General features: G+C 38.1%; 1 long non-coding RNA gene across 1 annotated transcript; it reads right to left on the bottom strand.

Annotated features, from left to right (window-relative positions):
* Positions 1-5,731: 5,731 nt before the first annotated feature.
* On the bottom strand, positions 5,732-6,083 carry LOC138891781 (uncharacterized). Its single transcript, XR_011408104.1, has 3 exons — positions 6,058-6,083; positions 5,892-5,953; positions 5,732-5,758 (listed from the first exon to the last, which is right to left on the bottom strand). It is a non-coding gene; the product is annotated as an uncharacterized lncRNA (long non-coding RNA).
* Positions 6,084-6,684: the final 601 nt, after the last annotated feature.

Genomic DNA, 6,684 nt, shown 5'->3' with positions numbered 1-6,684 from the left:
GTTTGCGAGACTGGGCTCGCGTTCGCGTAGAGTTACCTTAACTCCCCTGCCCCGGCTATCTAATGCTACGCGTTCTCGTGTGGCTAGACATGTTCGCGCAGAGCAGGCCCCCCCAATGCTCTGCATTTGAGACCAAGCTTTCGCATTCGCATACAACAAAACCTCCCCAACCATTTTATCCTTCGCGATCGCGAGAGTATATTCACGATTGCGAATAAGGAAAAACCATAAACCTTTAGGAGTGAAAACCAGCAATTTTCAAAGTTCAAATTATCACAATCTTGAACACAAACAAGTGCTTGCACGCATTTAGGAGTCAATGAACTCCTAAATGAATCAAGAATATGGCCACCGGTGCTAAATGCACATTCCGACGCCACACTAGAAATTGGAATGGCCAACACATCACGAGCCAACTCTGAAAGAATAGGAAATCTAGGAGCATATGTATTCCACCAACTTAAAATATCAAATTCTTCACTAAAAGTCTCTTGTTCTTCACTAATGTATTTATCCAACTCCGACTTAGCACCCCCACTTGCATTGTCTTCCATTTTTGTTTCTTCAAGTGAAGGCTCGTCCTTATTAATGATGCAGTTATAACACTTCCACTAGATATATTAGATGTGTAATTAGATGAAGTAGATCTAGATGAAGATTGAGGACAAGATTCTGTTGAATACTTTTTTAGATACTCTCCAAATAAAGAATTCATATAAGCATACACCTCAGCATTTATTTTCTTCCCTTTTTACTCCCCAAAAAGTTCTTCAAGTGCAAGACTAACATATTCAAATTTATTACGTAGATCCAAGACGGAAGCAATAAAAATTATTTTATTCATCTCACCCAATACTTCTTTAACTTTTCTTGCATTCGCTTAGCCATTTTTCTCAAATGCTCATCCTCACTAATTAAACACATTTTTAAATGATAATAAAGTTCAGATACATCCTCAAAATGAGTATTACAAGTGACATGACGTGAACCTGAAACTTTTTTGGTGTGCTCATGAAATCTTGCAAGAAACTCTATCACATTCCTCACATTCACCCAATCATCAGATTCAAGAGGACCTGCACTACTACCATCTTCACAAAGAAGAGAATAGAGATAAGCAGAAAATCCATCATCAAAAAGATGAAACTCGTCAAAGGCCTTTTTAAAGTTTTGTGCCTTATCCATCATCAAATAGGTGGAATTCCACCTAGTAGGAACATCCAAACACAATGTTTTGCTACATTCTATCTTTACATTTGCAAAACACTATTTAAACTTTAAGGTCCTTGCAAGCGACTATCTTACAAGACTTACTTCAACATTTGGTTCCACAATACCAACATTGAAATCAATACTCAATTATCACTAGAAAATCCATAAACATGATAAGAATGACCAATTTAACAATACTAGTCTAAACATGGATAACTTGAATAAAGGAAGCTATAATCGCAAGAAACCAAGCCCCCGCCTGTATGCTTTAACCCGACTATAACGCATAAGTACTCGTCACCTCACATATACGTTGTTTCCCAACACCTGAAAATGTCGCAAATAGACAAACAAGTCTTATTCCCTCAAGTCAGGGTTAGATATAACACTTACCTCGCTCCAAAGGCCACTCAAACCTCAATTACCGCTTTTTCTCTAGAATTCACCTCCAAACAACTCATATCTATCCACAAATGACTCAATAATATCAAATATTGCTATACAAATCAATTACAATGCATAAATTTAGATTACCCAAACTTTCTCCCAAAAAGTCAAAAATCGACCCCGGGTCCGCTTGGTGAAAACCCGAGGTCCAGACCAAAATTCATTCACCCATTCACCCCCGAGTCCAATTATATAATTTATTTTGAAATCCGATCTCAATTCGAGGTCTAAATTCCAATTATGCAAAAATTTCTAATTCTACCCAAACCTCCAATTTCCACCACGAAAATCCTAGATTTTAGGTTGAAAACTCGTGAAATGTAATGGATAATTGAAAGAAAGTAGGTTACAATCACTTACCAACAAACCGGGGAAGAAAATCTTTTAGGAAAATCGCCTCTAGGCCTTCTAGTTTTGAAATTTTTGAAAAAATGGCAAAATCCCGTAATTGGGACTGTTTTAAGTCACTGGCGTCAGGTGTTCATCGCGTTCGTGTGAAACCTGACGCGTTCGCGAAGAGCATGGCCCAACAGGTTATTCAATAGCGAGTAAATCCACGCGTTCGTGAAGGTCTAGCCAGCCTCACCTCCGTGTTCGCGAGACTGGGCTCGCGTTCGCGTAGAGTTACCTCAACTTCCCTACCCCGACTATCTAATGCTACGCGTTCGCGTGTGGCTAGTCATGTTCGCGTAGAGCAGGCCCCCCAATGCTCTGAATTTGCGACCAAGCTTTCGCGTTCTCATACAACAAAACCTCCCCCAACCATTTTACCCTTCGCGATGGCGGGAGTATATTCACGATTGCGAAGAAGGAAACACCATAAACCACTAGGAGTGAAAACCAGCAACTTTCTAAGTTCAAATTATCACAATCTTGAACACAAACAAGAGCTTGCACGCATTTAGGAGTCAATGAACTCATAAATGAATCAAGAATATGGCCACCGGTGCTAAATGCACATTCCGACGCCAAACTAGAAATTGGAATGGCCAACACATCACGAGCCAACTCTGAAAGAATAGGAAATCTAGGAGCATATGTATTCCACCAACTTAAGATATCAAATTCATTACTAAAAGTCTCTTGTTCTTCACTAATGTATTTATCCAACTCCGACTTAGCACCCCACTTTCATTGTCTTCCATTTTTGTTTATTCAAGTGAAAGCTCGTCCTTATTAATGATGCAGTTATAACACTCCCACTAGATATATTAGATGTGTAATTAGATGAAGTAGATTTAGATAAAGATTGAGGACAAGATTCTGTTGAATACATTTTTAGATACTCTCCAAACAAAGAATTCATATAAGCATACACCTCAGCATTTATTTTCTTCCCTTTTTACTCCCCAAAAAGTTCTTCAAGTGCAAGACTAACATATTCAAACTTGTTACGTAGATCCAAGACAGAAGCAATAAAAATTATTTTATTCATCTTTTCAGGCTCACCCCAATACTTCTTGAACTTTTCTTGCATTCGCTCAGCCATATTTCTCAAATGCTCATCCTCACTAATTAAACACATTTTCAAATGATAATAAAATACTGATACATCCTCAAAATGAGAATTACAAGTGACATGACATGAACCTGAAACTTTGTTGGTGAGCTCGTGAAATCTTGCAAGAAACTCTATCACATTCCTCACATTCACCCAATCATCAGATTCAAGAGGACCTGCACTACTACCATCTTCACAAAGATGAGAACAGAGATAAGCAAAAAATCCATCATCAAAAAGATGAAACTCGTCAAAGGCCTTTTTAAAGTTTTGTGCTTTATCCATCATCAAATAGGTGGAATTCCACCTAGTAGGAACATCCAAACACAATGTTTTGCTACATTCTACCTTTACATTTGCAAAACACTGTTTATACTTTAAGGTCCTTGCAAACGACTATCTTACAAGCCTTACTTCAATATTTGGTTCCACAATACCAACCGCAACATTGAAATCAATACTCAATTATCACTAGAAAAGCCGTAAACATGATAAGAACGACCAATTTAACAATACTAGTCTAAACATGGATAACATGAACAAAGGAAGCTATAATCGCAAGAAACCAAGCCCCCGCATGTATGCTTTAACCCGACTATAACTCATCAGTACTCGTCACCTCACATATACGTTGTTTCCCAACACCTGAAAATGTAGCAAATAGACAAACAAGTCTTATTCCCTCAAGTTAGGGTTAGATATAACACTTACCTCGCTCCAAAGGCCACTCAATGCTCAATTACCGCTTTTTCTCTAGAATTCACCTTCAAACCACTCGTATCTATCCACAAATGACTCAATAATATCAAATATTACTATACAAATCAATTACAATGCATAGATTCCCCAAACTTTCTCCCAAAAAGTCAAAAATTGACCCCAGGCCCGCTTGGTCAAAACCCGAGGTCCGGATCAAAATCCATTCACCCATTCACCCTCGAGCCCGATTATATAATTTATTTTGAAATCCGATCTCAATTCGAGGTCTAAATTCCAATTATGCAAAAATCCCTAATTCTACCCAAACCTCCAATTTCCACCATGAAAATCCTAGATTTTAGGTTGAAAACTCATGAAATGTAATAGATAATTGAAAGAAAGTAGGATACAATCACTTACCAACAAACCAGGGAAGAAAATCTTTTAGGAAAATCGCCTCTAGGTCTTCTAGTTTTGAAATTTTTGAAAGAATGGCAAAATCCCGTAATTGGGACTGTTTTAAGTCACTGGCGTCAGGTGTTCATCGCGTTCGCGTGAAACCTGACGCGTTCGCGAAGAGCATGGCCCAACAGGCTTATGCAATCGCGAGTAACTCCACGCATTCGCGAAGGTCTAGCCCGCCTCACCTCTGTGTTCGCGAGACTGGGCTCGCGTTCGCATAGAGTTACCTCAACTCCCCTGCCCCGACTATCTAATGCTACGCGTTCGCGTGTGGCTAGTCACGTTCGCGTAGAGCGGGCCCCCCAATGCTCTGCATTCGCGACCAAGCTTTCGCGTTCGCATACAACAAAACCTCCCCCAACTATTTTACCCTTCGCGATCGCGGGAGTATATTCACGATTGCGAAGAAGGAAACACCATAAACCACTAGGAGTGAAAACCAGCAACTTTCTAAGTTTAAATCATCCCGTAGCCTATCCGAAACTCACCCAAGCTCTCGGGGCACTAAACCAAAAGTGCATACAAGTCCAAAAATATCATACGAACTTGCTCGCGCAATCAAATCGCCAAAATAACACCTAGAACTCCGAATCGAACACCAAATCAAATGAAAATTTCAAGAAAACTTTAAAACTTCTATTTTCACAACCGAACGACAGAATCATGTCAACTCAACTCCGTTTCTCACCAAATTCGACAGACAAGTCATAAATATTATAGTGGACCTGTACCGAGTGCCGGAACCAAAATACGGAGCCGATATCAATAAATCCAAATATCAGTAAATTCTTAAAATCATTAAACTTTCAACTTTTAATTTTTCATCAAAATTTCATATCTCGAGCGATGTACCTCGGAATTCAATTCTGGGCATACGCCCAGGTCCTAAATTCTGATACGGACCTACCGGGATCGTTAAAACATGGATCCGGGTCCGTTTACTCAAAATATTTATCAAAATCAACTAAAATAGTTTTCAAAGCAATATTTCATATTTTTTAAAGTTTTTAACATAAAAGCTTTCTGGAAACATACCCGGACCGCACCCGTAACTCGAGGAGGGTAAAAATGAGATTCTAAGGCTTTGGATCACAGAATTAGGTTTTAAAATATAAGATGACCTATCGGGTCATCACACAATAGGCACTAACGAGTAGCAGCAGAATTAAACATAATGCAACAAAAACAGAGAGGAAATAAACCTTCCAAACAGAATTCAGGTTTACTCTAATAACAACTACAGTGTCACAGGCTCACAAGTCACAACAGCAACATTATGCAAAGTTTGCAAACATACTGTCATCAACATAAGAACATTGGCCAATAACGCCATAAGTCTAAGTGTCTAACACATTAAGCTTAAATAAGTCTAACAAATTCTCAAAAATTGAAATAACATAAATAGTCTCGAATCAACTAAGTCTTAAATACGAATTTCTGGAAGTCGCTCAAGACAACCCCTAATATGCTTCCTTAAACAATATGTGACATCCCTCTTTGGATGAACATTATAGACTCGACCTCAGTGTTTGCACTGTACTTTGCGAACTTCTCTGTTATCTTCTACCACCTCAAAGTGTTCCCAAACATGAGAGCGTACTTTAGGAGCACGGGGCATAAGTGAACTTGAACCTAAAAAAAAGAAGATAAAATCATAAGTTAGAATATTTTTTTTTTATGATAAAATAACAAAACTACAAAAGTATATCACCAAACAAATAGAGTATTACATTTACCACTCAAGTTGCAACTATACATCAAACAATGCTAGTACTGCTTTTAATATTTTCCATATCTAAAGATAATTTGACCAAATATGTCATACAATAAACAAGTATAATATATTTTTTTGAACTAAAATACACACAAAATATTAAAGCTTACCAAGCTCGAGTTCCTCAAGATACTCCAAGTCTTCTTCAACACTAATAGGATTCTTATCTTCTCTAAGACAATCTTGAACACAAACAAGAGCTTGCACGCATTTAGGAGTCAATGAACTCCTAAATGAATCAAGAATATGGCCACCGATGCTAAATGCACATTCCGACGCCACACTAGAAATTGGAATGGCCAACACATCACGAGCCAACTCTGAAAGAATAGGAAATCTAGGAGCATATGTTTTCCACCAACTTAAGATATCAAATTCTTCACTAAAAGTCTCTTGTTCTTCACTAATGTATTTATCCAACTCCGATTTAGCACCCCCACTTCCATTGTCTTCTTTTTTGTTTCTTCAAGTGAAGGCTCGCCCTTATTAATGATGTAGTTATAACACTCCCACTAGATATATTAGATGTGTAATTAGATGAAGTAGATCTAGATGAAGATTGAGGACAAGATTCTGTTGAATACTTTTT

Source organism: Nicotiana tomentosiformis, chromosome 5 (genome assembly GCF_000390325.3).
Source record: "Nicotiana tomentosiformis chromosome 5, ASM39032v3, whole genome shotgun sequence".
In the NCBI taxonomy this organism is placed as follows: domain Eukaryota; kingdom Viridiplantae; phylum Streptophyta; class Magnoliopsida; order Solanales; family Solanaceae; genus Nicotiana; species Nicotiana tomentosiformis.
Note: the sequence above shows the minus strand (reverse complement) of the source record. Positions and strands in the feature narration are given on the sequence as shown.